Source organism: Gymnoscopelus braueri (genome assembly GCF_963280865.1).
Source record: "Gymnoscopelus braueri genome assembly, chromosome: 12".
Lineage (NCBI taxonomy): Eukaryota > Metazoa > Chordata > Actinopteri > Myctophiformes > Myctophidae > Gymnoscopelus > Gymnoscopelus braueri.
The window spans coordinates 35395780-35407839 of record NC_137614.1 but is presented as its reverse complement, the minus strand read 5'-3'; the positions used below and the strand labels follow the sequence as shown (position 1 = coordinate 35407839).

At 45.5% G+C, this 12060-nt stretch overlaps 1 protein-coding gene across 1 annotated transcript in view; it reads right to left on the bottom strand.

Annotated features, from left to right (window-relative positions):
- LOC308097323 (agrin-like) overlaps positions 1-12060 on the bottom strand; it is a 419134-nt gene that overhangs the window by 351648 nt on the left and 55426 nt on the right.

Here is a 12060-nt window from a genome sequence, read left to right as displayed (position 1 = left end):
GGGTCTGTGATGAGGCGTGACCACGCATGACAGGTGTTTTGTCTCGCTCCGAGCCGGCGCGATGGCCCATTATGGTGGCTACTTCCACTGAAAGGGCTCCCTGATATTCCATACCCCATCCGGAAGGAAACAGCTATTGCCGATGACACCGCGCTGTGTCTGGCAGACTTTCAGGTACGGAAGGCCGGAAGGCTTAGGGAATGTTATTTTATCTCAGAGAGTGTTCCTTAAGACAACCTGATGAAGGTCTAATAGACCAAAACCTTGTTATATCCCCATTAAAGTATTTTCTTTCGTGCTGGACTTTTTCCTTCCAGGTACGTTTGGTTCTATTTGACTCCTCCTGATCAATACATGTTAATACAGGTGTTAAAATAGCGACGACTCGAGCCGCATTCGACTCAAAGAGTCATTTGTCAGTGGCTTCGACACTGTCACTTTATCATAGAGAATATGCTTCAAAATGATCTCTCTGAGAATATTCAAGGGCTTGCTTCCGAGAAACAGGTGCAATTCACAAGTCTGCACTGGAATTTAATCAGTTAAAACCTCCTCTGAGCCACAAAGGGAAGGCATTAAAATCCTATTACGCCGCACACAAAGCCTCCACTGTTTCTCCGGAAAACTATTGCTACTCGGGGAGGCTCTCAGATGCAAACTCGGCCCCGTACCGGCCTGCGCCTCACCGACTTCCCGAAGTGTTTTTCAAAGTCAAACGCTGTGCGCGAGCGGCAGCTATCTGCTGTTCCGCCGTATAGCCGAAGCGTTTGATCGGAACAACTTGTCAGTAGGACAGACAGACAGAGAGAGAGAGACTGGAACAGACTCAAAATAATGTAGAATTGGTATTCTACAGTTCTACAATATAACCAAGGAGTAAGACACTTCTTCGGTTGACACATTTTTTAGGAGCAGCAATGCTTGGTGACAGCCAGGCAGCCGTGACAGACCCTCTCTCCCCAGAGAGGGATGAGGGTCTGACCGCAAGCCAGTTTGGTAGCCAGTGTTGCCAGATTCTGTGAGAGGAACAAGCAACCAGGTCTAGGAAAACCAGGCCCAAAAGAAGCAACATAATACATCAGCTATTTGAAAATAGCAGATCTACAAGATGCGACGCGTTGTGAGCTTGTAGATCGGCTATTTTTCAAATAAAATCTTGCGGGGGAAATTATAATAAGCAGATCTGGCAACACTGTTTGGTAGCGCTGCTACAGGGAAAGAGAGGGGCTCGACTGGGACCGCTTTATACAGGAAGGGAAGGGCTCCGTGTGGAGAGCACATGAAAGGATGACTCCGTCATCCGGGAGCTTTAATGAGAGGCTGAGCCGGGCCTTGTTTTGACTCAACAACAGTGCTTTTAATATACATGACAAAGGACATCCTTCTGGGACCTGCCCCCGGCAACAGAGATGCCTCTCTCTCTCCAGCGATGGCTGAAAAGTCCTATCAGACCGTTTGATTCGTTTAGCGCTGTTGTGTCTGCGGGACGTTTTCTCTTCCGTCTCGTGTCGTGACAAGTTGTCGGGATTCGATCAAAACATTGGAATCACAACTCCTGATCTGAACCGTCTGAGGGAGCCGGGAGTCATCCAGAGTGTTGGGAGATTATTGTTCTTTCAGGCACAATGAGCGGAAAACAAAGGCGCAGACAGTTCAGCTGTTAAAATGGGGGTAATAGGCTTTTATTCGCCGTAATCTCCCCCCCAGTAAACTCTACAGCTCTTCTCTTCCTCTGTAGGTGGGCTTTTTTTCTTTTTTTTGCCGTCTCTAAAACCACACAGCGAACAGTTAGACACATTCACTGAAGTGCTCATTCACTGCCATTTACTCTGAATATAGTAGCTCTCCTAGTTGCTGTGGTTGAGTAGCGGCTGCACAAATGCACTCTTATCCACTTGAGCTGAGCCCCTGTTTCATACTTTGTCGTACAACGGTGTCACGCAGCAACAACAGACTATCTAAAAAGGTCACAACGTGTTGCGAAGAGATCTTGTAGGTCTGCTATATTTGCCGTTTTTGTACTTCAATGCACTTCGCCAAACATTTCAGATCAGACTTATCGTGCAGAACCATGACTCACTCGACAAAAAAAACACTTTTAACAAGCCTAGAATCTCATTTTCCGTAAAGAAACGTGAATATCAGAGGAGCTCATGGCAACGCTGTAAATGTCAGTGACCTTACTGAGGCCGAGATGTTGGAACAAACTTGGACGGTGTGATCTCGACGCTACATTTTCATGAAGGAAGGACAGGAAATGGAAGCCTAAAACAATTTTGCCCTCTGATAATAAATAACGCAGGGTTGTTTGCCACAAGAAGGAATGTATAACTGCAGGGATATGTGCTGCATACAGGAAAAAAAATACAATACTGGACAAGTAAATCAAGTTCAAAAGCTTGACTACACAATAGAAAATATCCACGTTCTATTTCCGAGACAGACAGCGCTGTTCTTTGACATAATGATGAAGCCCACGGGGGCCGAGGGGACAGGGGGGGGACGGGGAGGGGTCAGGGTATGTCATGTGGCAGATGTGGTTTAAAAAAACTAAACGAAAAAAAAAGACTATGAACATCATGACAAAGAGATGAAAGCTGAGGGAGTGGTCTTACCTGAGAGGGTGTGGTCAGGACGAGACAGCGGACGGCACATGAAAGAGAGAGAGAGAATAGACATCATTAGCCAAGGACAGTGTTTTTAAAGCAATACACACATACAGTAGAAATCCTCAGAGAATAAAGTGAATTCAATGGATCCTGGAATGTCCACAAAATACAGACGTAAACAACTGCTCCTCTGGTACAGAACGGGCCTCCTGTCACACTCCCACTGACTGCACAGCACTTTTGAGCCGGCGTAAACATTGATAATGGGCACCGTTCGAAAAAACTAAAGCCCCATCAGCCTGTCTCCCGCATATCAAGTGTCGAGATGTACCCTTTTGCATATTGCTGGCGTCTTTCCTTTTCAGATTAGGCACACAATTGCATAAAGTAGGCTATTCTGACTGGAGTGCTGCAAAAGGCATGAATTGATTTTCCCCCTAGGTTTCGTTTTTTTTCTTCTTTGTTCTCTAATTGTTTAGTGTCTCCTGAACAACAGACTGCTTGTGCTCGTAACCGGTAAAATACTCAGATTGCATTTAAAATGTTTGTTTTGCGGAAAAGCACAACAGTATTGATATTAACCCATTAAGACCTGAGGCTCCGATTCTACAAAATATTTAGATTTATTTTCTATAAAAAAATATATATATATATATATATATATATATATATATATATATATATATATATATTCATATATTCATATATTTGCACACATTTTCCAAAAATAGCAGATCTACAAGCTCACGCTATGAGCTTGTATATCTGCTATTTTTTAATAGCCAAAGAAATCTAAAAATGACACAGATGCGTTCAAGGTCTTGAAGGGTTCAAATATACTTACAGTACCAAGTGTAATTATTATGCAGAATGGCCCATTTCCTATTCCTATTAGTGGATTGTACAGTAATGCATTAATCTGTTCATCACTTTAATGATACAACTGGTAAAGGTGGGGGCTGATTTTTAATTACTTCATGCACCGCTGGGTAGCTTACCTTACACGTAAACATCATCATTTATCAGTTAATGTATGTTTTGTATTAGTAATCTACATCTGCAATGTAAAGTACTGTAAACTGTCAAATAATTGTAGTGGAGTAAAAAGTAGTGAGATGAGTTTAAAGTATCGAAAACTTTAAATAAGTAAAGTAAAAGTACTTAAAATTGTACTCGAAGTACAGCGCTTGAGCACTTGAGTAAACGTACTTTACTTTTTTAGTCGCTATCCACCACAAGCAGTCCCCAATAACCGGATTACCGATCCAGCAATCTGTGGTGTTTATGCAGGGCATGTGTGATGGTGAGATTAAGCCAGAGATAGGATGAGATTAAGCATGAGAATACAATAACATGTCAAAACGTTAATTCTAACGTTTTTTTTTGGATGTTGCTGTATATGAGGCACATAGAGTGAGATGCGTCCTTCATACTGTAGTGTGTAATGCACTGGTTATCAGCGTGGGGGTCCATGATATATGATATGAATATCAAACTCTAGTCCTTGAAATCAAAAAAGGTTGAGAATCATTGGTCTAGTGCAGGGGGTCTTCAACGTTTTTCGGGCCAAGGACCCCCTAGCTGAGAGAGAGGTGAAGCAGGGACCCCCTCTATATTGTATAAAATTGCGTTGCAGATTAAACTTTTTTTTTTTTTTTGCTTGGTTTGCTCTTTTTCCCCTCTAGTCTACACCATACATCTTTGCCAAAATAGCCGATCTACAAGCTCACAACGCCTCGCGCTGCGAGGCGTTGTGAGCTTGTAGATCTGCTATTTTTGGCTAAAGTCATCCTCAGAAAAGGGATGCTAGGGTTCAAGTGGTTAATGTAAAAAAAAATCATATCACACAAAGATTTGGCGGCCCCCCGCTGTTGTAACTCTGAGGACCCCCTATAGGGGTCCCGGACCCCCTGTTGAAGACCCCTGGTCTAGTGGACTCTCTGTATAAAGAGCAACTGCTAAAGTCTCTTCCCTACTGAAATATTTACAGCCCAGAGGATCGGTCCGCCGGCACGGTTCCCATCGGCCCCGTCACACCAGAGCCACCGTGGCCGTCTCCTTTTATCATCCATATTTCACAACGCATTGAGACGCCTGCACGCCTCACTGAGCTCCGAATACACGGATAAAGGTCGTCCTCTGTCAATCCGGATTGAGTAACTGATCCGTCCTACTAAAGGAGCTTGGCGTATCATGTGTCTAGGACGTGTTTGGGGAGGGGGAGGGTTAAGGCTGTGTTAGCAGCACAGCGCCATCCAAATCAAGTCCTTTATTTTGGGGGGCGGAATATCAAAGCATTTACGCAAGACGGATGTCCGCTAAGCAGTGGTGGAAAGTAACGAAGTACATTTACTTAAGTACTGTACTTAAGTACAATTTTGAGGTATTTGTACTTTACTGGAGTATTTCCAATTTCCAATACTTTTACTTCTACTCCACTACATCTCAGAGGCAAATATTGTACTTTTACTCCACTACAATTATTTGAAAACTTTAGTTACTAGTTACTTTGCAGAATTATTACATTATAAAACATACATTAAGCACTTTAGCCCTATTTTATACCTAGGCTATTTAGTACTTTTACTTTTGGTACTTTAAGTACATTTTGATACCAATACGTTTGTACTTTTACTCAAGTACATTTTTAATTCCAGACTTTTACTTGTAACAGAGTACTTCTACATTCCGATGGTGGTCCGATGGTGGCCCCCCCAAGGTAGCACACAGCGATTTTGAGGGATGCGGGGGGGGGGTCGATCAAAGACTTTGAAAGAGCCGTGTGATCCTGATCCCAATTTTTCAGAAGATGCTCGCTACTCGCTGCGGATGGGTCCTTGGGCACAGGACTAACTACAAAGACAAACCCATCTGAGAGAGAACCAAAAGGAAGGGATGGAGGAGAGGAAGAAAGGAGAGAGAGGGGAGAGAGGGAGAGAGGGAGAGAGGGGAGAGAGGGAGAGGGGGAGAGAGGGGGAGAGAGGGGAGAGAGGGGAGAGGAGAGAGAGGGAGGGAGAGAGGGAGAGATGGGAGAGAGGAGAGAGGGGAGAGGGGAGAGGGGAGAGAGGGAGAGAGGGAGAGGAGGGAGAGAGGGGGAGAAAGAGAGGGAGAGAGGGAGAGAGGGACAGAGGGAGAGAGGGAAGAGAGGGAGAGAGAGGGGAGAGAGGGGAGAGAGGGGAGAGAGGGGAGAGAGGGAGAGAGGGGAGAGAGGGGAGAGAGGTGAGAGAGGTGAGAGAGGGGAGAGAGGGAGAGAGGGAGAGAGGGGAGAGAGGGGAGAGAGGGGAGAGAGGTGAGAGAGGGGAGAGAGGGAGAGAGGGAGAGAGGGGAGAGAGGGAGAGAGGGGAGAGAGGGAGAGAGGGGAAGAGGGGAGAGAGGGGAGAGAGGTGAGAGAGGGGAGAGAGGGGAGAGAGGGGAGAGAGGGAGGAGAGGGGAGAGAGGGGAGAGAGGGGAGAGAGGGAGAGAGGGGAGAGAGGGAGAGAGGGGAGAGAGGGAGAGAGGGAGAGAGGGGGAGAGAGAGAGAGGGGAGATAGGGGAGAGAGGGAGAGAGGGGAGAGAGGGAGAGAGAGAGAGGGGAGATAGGGGAGAGAGGGAGAGAGGGAGAGAGGGGAGAGAGGGAGAGAGAGAGAGGGAGATAGGGGAGAGAGGGAGAGAGGGAGAGAGGGGAGAGAGAGAGAGGGGAGAGAGGGGTGAGAGGGGAGAGAGGGAGAGAGGGAGAGAGGGAGAGAGGGAGAGAGAGAGAATAGAGGGGCACGTGAGGGAACGAAGATAGCAAAGAGGAGCTCTTAGATTATCACCCAGCTGGTGCCCTGATGCAGAGATTGCCTGCATTGGGGAGCACAGCTGTAGACAAAACAAGAGGGCCGCCACACTATCTGAGCCGCTCGCTCTCCCCTCCGGCCCACAGCGATACCCATCTAGTCTGGGTCACCAGAGCAGCCAGCCGGTGAGCTCAGCGACTCCCCCGTAGCCTCAGCTCGCCCACAGGAGCAAGGAGAGGGGAAACAAACCGAGCTGTCAGGTACAGTAACTAGGGCAGGTCTGCTTTTATATACCCGGCCACGTTCAAGTCTCGTACGGCATTGGGCTGGCAGGAGAAGAAAGGGATCGTGGGGCCATAATCTCACCATTAGGCCGAGTCAATCTTCTCTTGGGGGATTTTTGAGAGGCTATCCGAGAACCGGCTGAGGTTGAGCTCAGTGGGATAGCCAGGGGAGGAGAGCTAGACTTCATTTTCGTAAAAAAATATTAGAGTACACTCCAGACCTTACTTCACTGAGTGAATGGAGGGGCCATTTCGACACAGCTGAAAGCAGTTGCAGACAACGTTTATGCAAAGGTAAACTCTTTTCAAAAGGCAGAGAGTCACCTGAAAATTGCGTCTTGACAGTCGCCTACATTGTTTCGTATGAAAATAGCCTCTTGAGAGCGAAGATAACACGGCTAAGATAACATAGCTTTTCGCTGCAGAGCGCTAAGTGGCAGAGAGACCACGGCGATGCTCAATTTGAACACGTCCTTGACATTTTCAATAGCTCATACGGTTCCAAACGTAGACATTTCCATTAAAATGCATAAAAAGCCCTCGCATGTCACTGTGCTGGTGTCATATTGTAGCAGAGTTTGACTCAGCCTGTGGGGACAGAAAATAATATATAGGGTCTAACGTCAGGCCAGCCATCTCTTTAGAGAGGCAAGTATCATGCCATGTGGAGGAAATTGCCTTATAGCGCGGCCCCCATCGGTTCGCCTGCACTAAAAGTAATCAAGCTCCCAAGTAATCTTCATTACGCAGAGAGCACTCAGCTTTATTGAGATTCAGGGAGACCGAGTTTGCCAGCGCACAAAAAGGATTTATTGATTGCACTTAATGCAATAAGCATGCAGGATCCAGCGCAACAATTTCATTAAGACTTTTCTTTACAGCCGTGTGTGTACGTGTTTGAGTGTGTGCATGTGTGTGTGTGTGTGTGTGTGTGTGGGGGGGGGGCACACTTGGCTGTGTGACTATAGGACGAAGCTGCAGGTGAATCACAAAGGGAGGACGATAGGACGAACCGAGAGCATGCACACACACGTACGTCCACACAGACACACCCCACCACCAACAGCCCCCACCCCCCCACCCCTCCTCTCTGAACAGGCCTCAGAGGGTTTGTATATGGCTGAGGTTCCAGAACGCCTCTAGCTTACAAATCACCTCGTTAATGCACTTTCTGCACTATTAAAACAACCATGACTTACTGCTCCACTACTGAGAGGGGGGGGGGGGGTTATGGTGGCTATACACCCCCCATACAGTATATATATACACAGTGTTGGACTGTGGCCAAAGTCTAATCCAGTGACAGTGCAGAAAAATTATGAGCCTTCTAATAAATCAGGCCAACGCCACTGGGGAGGCACTCAAATTTTTATTTAACGGTGATGTGATTTCTTTGGACATGTAAAACAAATGAGAAGGAGCATTTATACATACAAAGCAACTTTTAACAAGGGTACTGTGAGAGGAAGATGTCACCGGTTACTCATCCGTCGTCCTGAACCGACGGAAAGATACAGTACACGACGAACACGAGAGGAAGGGACAAGGAGAGAGAGACGGAGAGATTCCAGAGCCTTTCTGGAACCTCTGGCTTCAGTCTGCCATGAAGACGGGGTGGAAAAAATACCATTTAAAACCCCTTTTCTCTTTAACCCATTAAGACCTGAAGCCGATTCTACAAATGTCTTTTAAATCCCAACAGTTTTCTGAAAAACGTATGTTTCTATATCAGTGGTGCTCAAACTTTTTCATGTCAAGGACCCCCAAAATGATATGTATTTGGCCGCAGACCCCATCTCAAAATATGTTGTTCCAGGGACCCCCAGCAGCAAAGATTTGAGTTACAAATGTTAGCTTTAAAAAATATATATTCAGTTTTCACGATAAAACAAAAATAGCAGATCTACAAGCTCATAGCGCGGCACTCGGTGCCGCGCTATGAGCTTGTATATCTGCTATTTTTGAATAGCCAAAGTGTAAAATAATGCTTTTTAGCTCAAGCAGCTCGTCAGCAGTTCGTCCTCTGAACCTCGGAACTCGGCCACGGACCGACCTGCCTCGCTCCTTTTCAGCCAAACCAAAAAGATGGGGGAGATAAATAATAAACAGAGCTTGGGTTTGGTTGGGGCGGGGGGGGAGGTCTCTAGTCTGGACTGACACCGGGCCATGTGTTCCAGCTGCTTGGCTGGCTGCTGCACCTTCCACCATACACCCACCCACCCAACCCCCCACCCCAGCCTCCTGACCAGACAGACAACCCCCCACTGACACTTCTGTCAACTCCGCTTCCCCCAGCCTCCCAATGTCACACACACACACACACACACACACACACACCCCCACACACACACACACACACACACACACACACACACATACCAACACACCAACACACACACACACACACACACACACACCAACACACACACACACGCAATACACACAGCCCCCACCACCACCCCTCACTGACCCTTTACTTATTGGTTCAGGGCAATAAATACGGCATGCTGCTCTCCAAAGACACGTTGACTTCAATTCACTCACTGACACCTGTGCAAACTAAACGACATAATAACACACAGTAAAAAAAAATCTTCTGTGGTAATTTAACTCTCAGAGTTAAAGACGTGACTCGGGGAAATAATTAACAAATGCAATGAATTAGCACTCTCACAGGCACTCTAGAGTTAAAGATTAGACGTGACTCAGGGAAATAAAGAACACATTGATACGTTAGACAATAGCGAGCAGCAGCAGCCCAGTGGGCACAGTAGCACATGAAGCCAGCCCCGCCGAGGGAAAGGCACACAAGGCATAATAAATCACTAATTCCACCCCGAGGATTTCCGGAGCCCTTAGTTGGGACTAATTTCATGTTTGAAAGTATGTAATTCCCCCTGTTGAGTCATGGGAGTGCTTTAAGGATTGGGAAGACTGCGCCCGCAGGGCGTTGCTTTAGCTTTTTTTTTTACACAGCGTGTGATTCGACGGCTCTATAACCGTCAAATCACACAGTATCTACAGTAGAAGAGAGAGAGGGGGGAGAGGGGGGGGGCTGATTAATGCTGAGCGTTTCAACTCCCAAAACTCAGGAAGTCCTAAATCAAAACAATGAGCTGCATGTTTCTTTTTTTTCCTCTCTTCCAGCTGCTCTAATTAAATTAGAATAACATCTTGAGCTCCCACCAGCAGGACCACCTCGGTACCGATAAATGCTTGAGCGACAAACACAACGTTCTCTCTCTGGGCGGTCTCCCCGACAACTCTTCAATCGTGGCCCTACTTCTTCTCCAGTACACACCAGTTCCACGTTCTGCTCATATCCATCATCTACAAACAGATACTGACACTTAGCAGTATGGCACACACCAGCGTAAGCCCGCTAGCGACGCAGGGGAGCGAGCGTCGAGCTGTTTGCTCAAGTTCCTGCAAGGAGTCCGTCAGCGCGGTGATAAATCAATCGCACATGACATGAGGTGTATATACACATGGCGAGTCGGCGACTAAATAATTCAAGATCTCCTTCAACCGGGGGGAAGCTGTCGTTAGGGGTTCAACTTTGTCCAAGGCGTGTACATATGCTGATAACTGATAGGCCAAGCTGGTGTCAATGGCAGCAGCTCTCGAAGTATAGGGTCCAGCAAAAATGTTTCATTTCAGTTTCATTTCACTGGCTAGAAGTTAACCCATTAAGACCGGGAACGCATCTGTGTCATTTTTGGATTTCTTTGGCTATTCAAAAATAGCAGATATACAAGCTCATAGCGCGGCACCGAGTGCCACGCTATGAGCTTGTAGATCTGCTATTTAAAAAAAATATATAATAATAAATTGCAAATCGAAAAAATATAAACTATAAAACTAAAAATATAAAATATTAAAGTGAACATTTGTAACTCAAATCTTTGCGTCTGGGGGGTCCCTGGAACAACATATTTTGAGATGGGAGTCCGTGGCCAAATACAAATAATTTTGGCTGGTCCTTGACATGAAAATGTTTGAGCACCACTGATATAGAAACAATAGTTTTTTAGAAAACTGTTGGGAATGTTTAAGAGAATGTATTAGAATAACTATTCAGATCATAGGGTTATATAGGGTATATAGGGTTATACTCCCCCTTAGGGATCTTGCAGATGTGCTAATTTGGAAAGATTTTGAGGATTTGGGGGAAATGTTTAGAAATGATTTCAAAAACATGGCTGAGAGAGAGAGAGAGAGAGAGATGATCGTGCGGTGGTGTTACGTACTGCTGGTCCACTCTGTCCAGATGGACACCAGGGGATCACAGCTCAGCCCACAGTTTGTTCAACTCTCGGCTGGTTGATTCAGCCAGAAGGGTTTGTTTGATTTAACCTCAGAGTTTATGAATGAAAAGAATCAACTGTGGCTGGAGTCACACACTAAGCCAGGCTTATCGCACAGCGGGCCGGGGCCGTGGAGCTGTTGTTTTGAATGGCGTTGGTGTTGGTGGCGACTGCTCTCTCGTAGCGCGATAGGTTATCGTCCGTTAAACATAGCTCCTACGCTTACTTGTGTGAGGTGTAAGAAACGCTGTAAGCGTTCCCATGATGACTTGCAAAAAAAAAATCTAATTTTTTACAAGTAAAAGTATCAATACTGCAATGTAGAAATACTCTGTTAGTGAAGTAAGTGAAAATCCGGAATTCAAAATGTACTTGAGTAAAAGTACAAAAGTATTGGTATCAAAATGTACTTAAAGTACCAAAAGTGAACGTACCCATTATGCAGAATGTCCCATTTCACAAGTTTTCAAATGTATACAAATCTTTTGAAAAATAGCAGATCTACAAGCTCACAATGCGTCGCGATGCGACGCATTGTGAGCTTGTAGATCGGCTATTTTCTAATAGCCAAAGTTTAAATAGGGCCGAAGTGGTTAGTGTATGTTTTGTAATCATAATCAAAATCTACAAAGTAACTAGTAACTAAAGTTTTCAAATAATTGTAGTGGAGTAAAATACACGATTTGCCTCTGAGAGGTAGTGGAGTAGACAAAAAAGTACTGAAAATTGGAAATACTCCAGTAAAGTAAAAAATACCTCAAACTTTTAGTTAAGTACAGTACTTAGTTACTTTACACTACTGAAAAAAACTATGTGGTCTTATTAGGATAAAAGTGACATTTTAAAGCCATTCAGTGAGAGGTGCTGTGGGATTTGAAAAGGGGCAGATTTGACTTGAACCGATGAAACACATGGGGTGACTTTGCAAAAAAAATAATCCAGTGTTTATTATTTCAACTCGGCAACGCTGCCGGGAAGACGCCTCTGTGTTTAATGATGAGACAGATTAGCAGAGCACCGGATTTAACCCATTAAGACCTGAAGCCGATTCTACAAATGTCTTCTAAAGCCCAAAAGTTATCTGAAATAATTGTACATGATG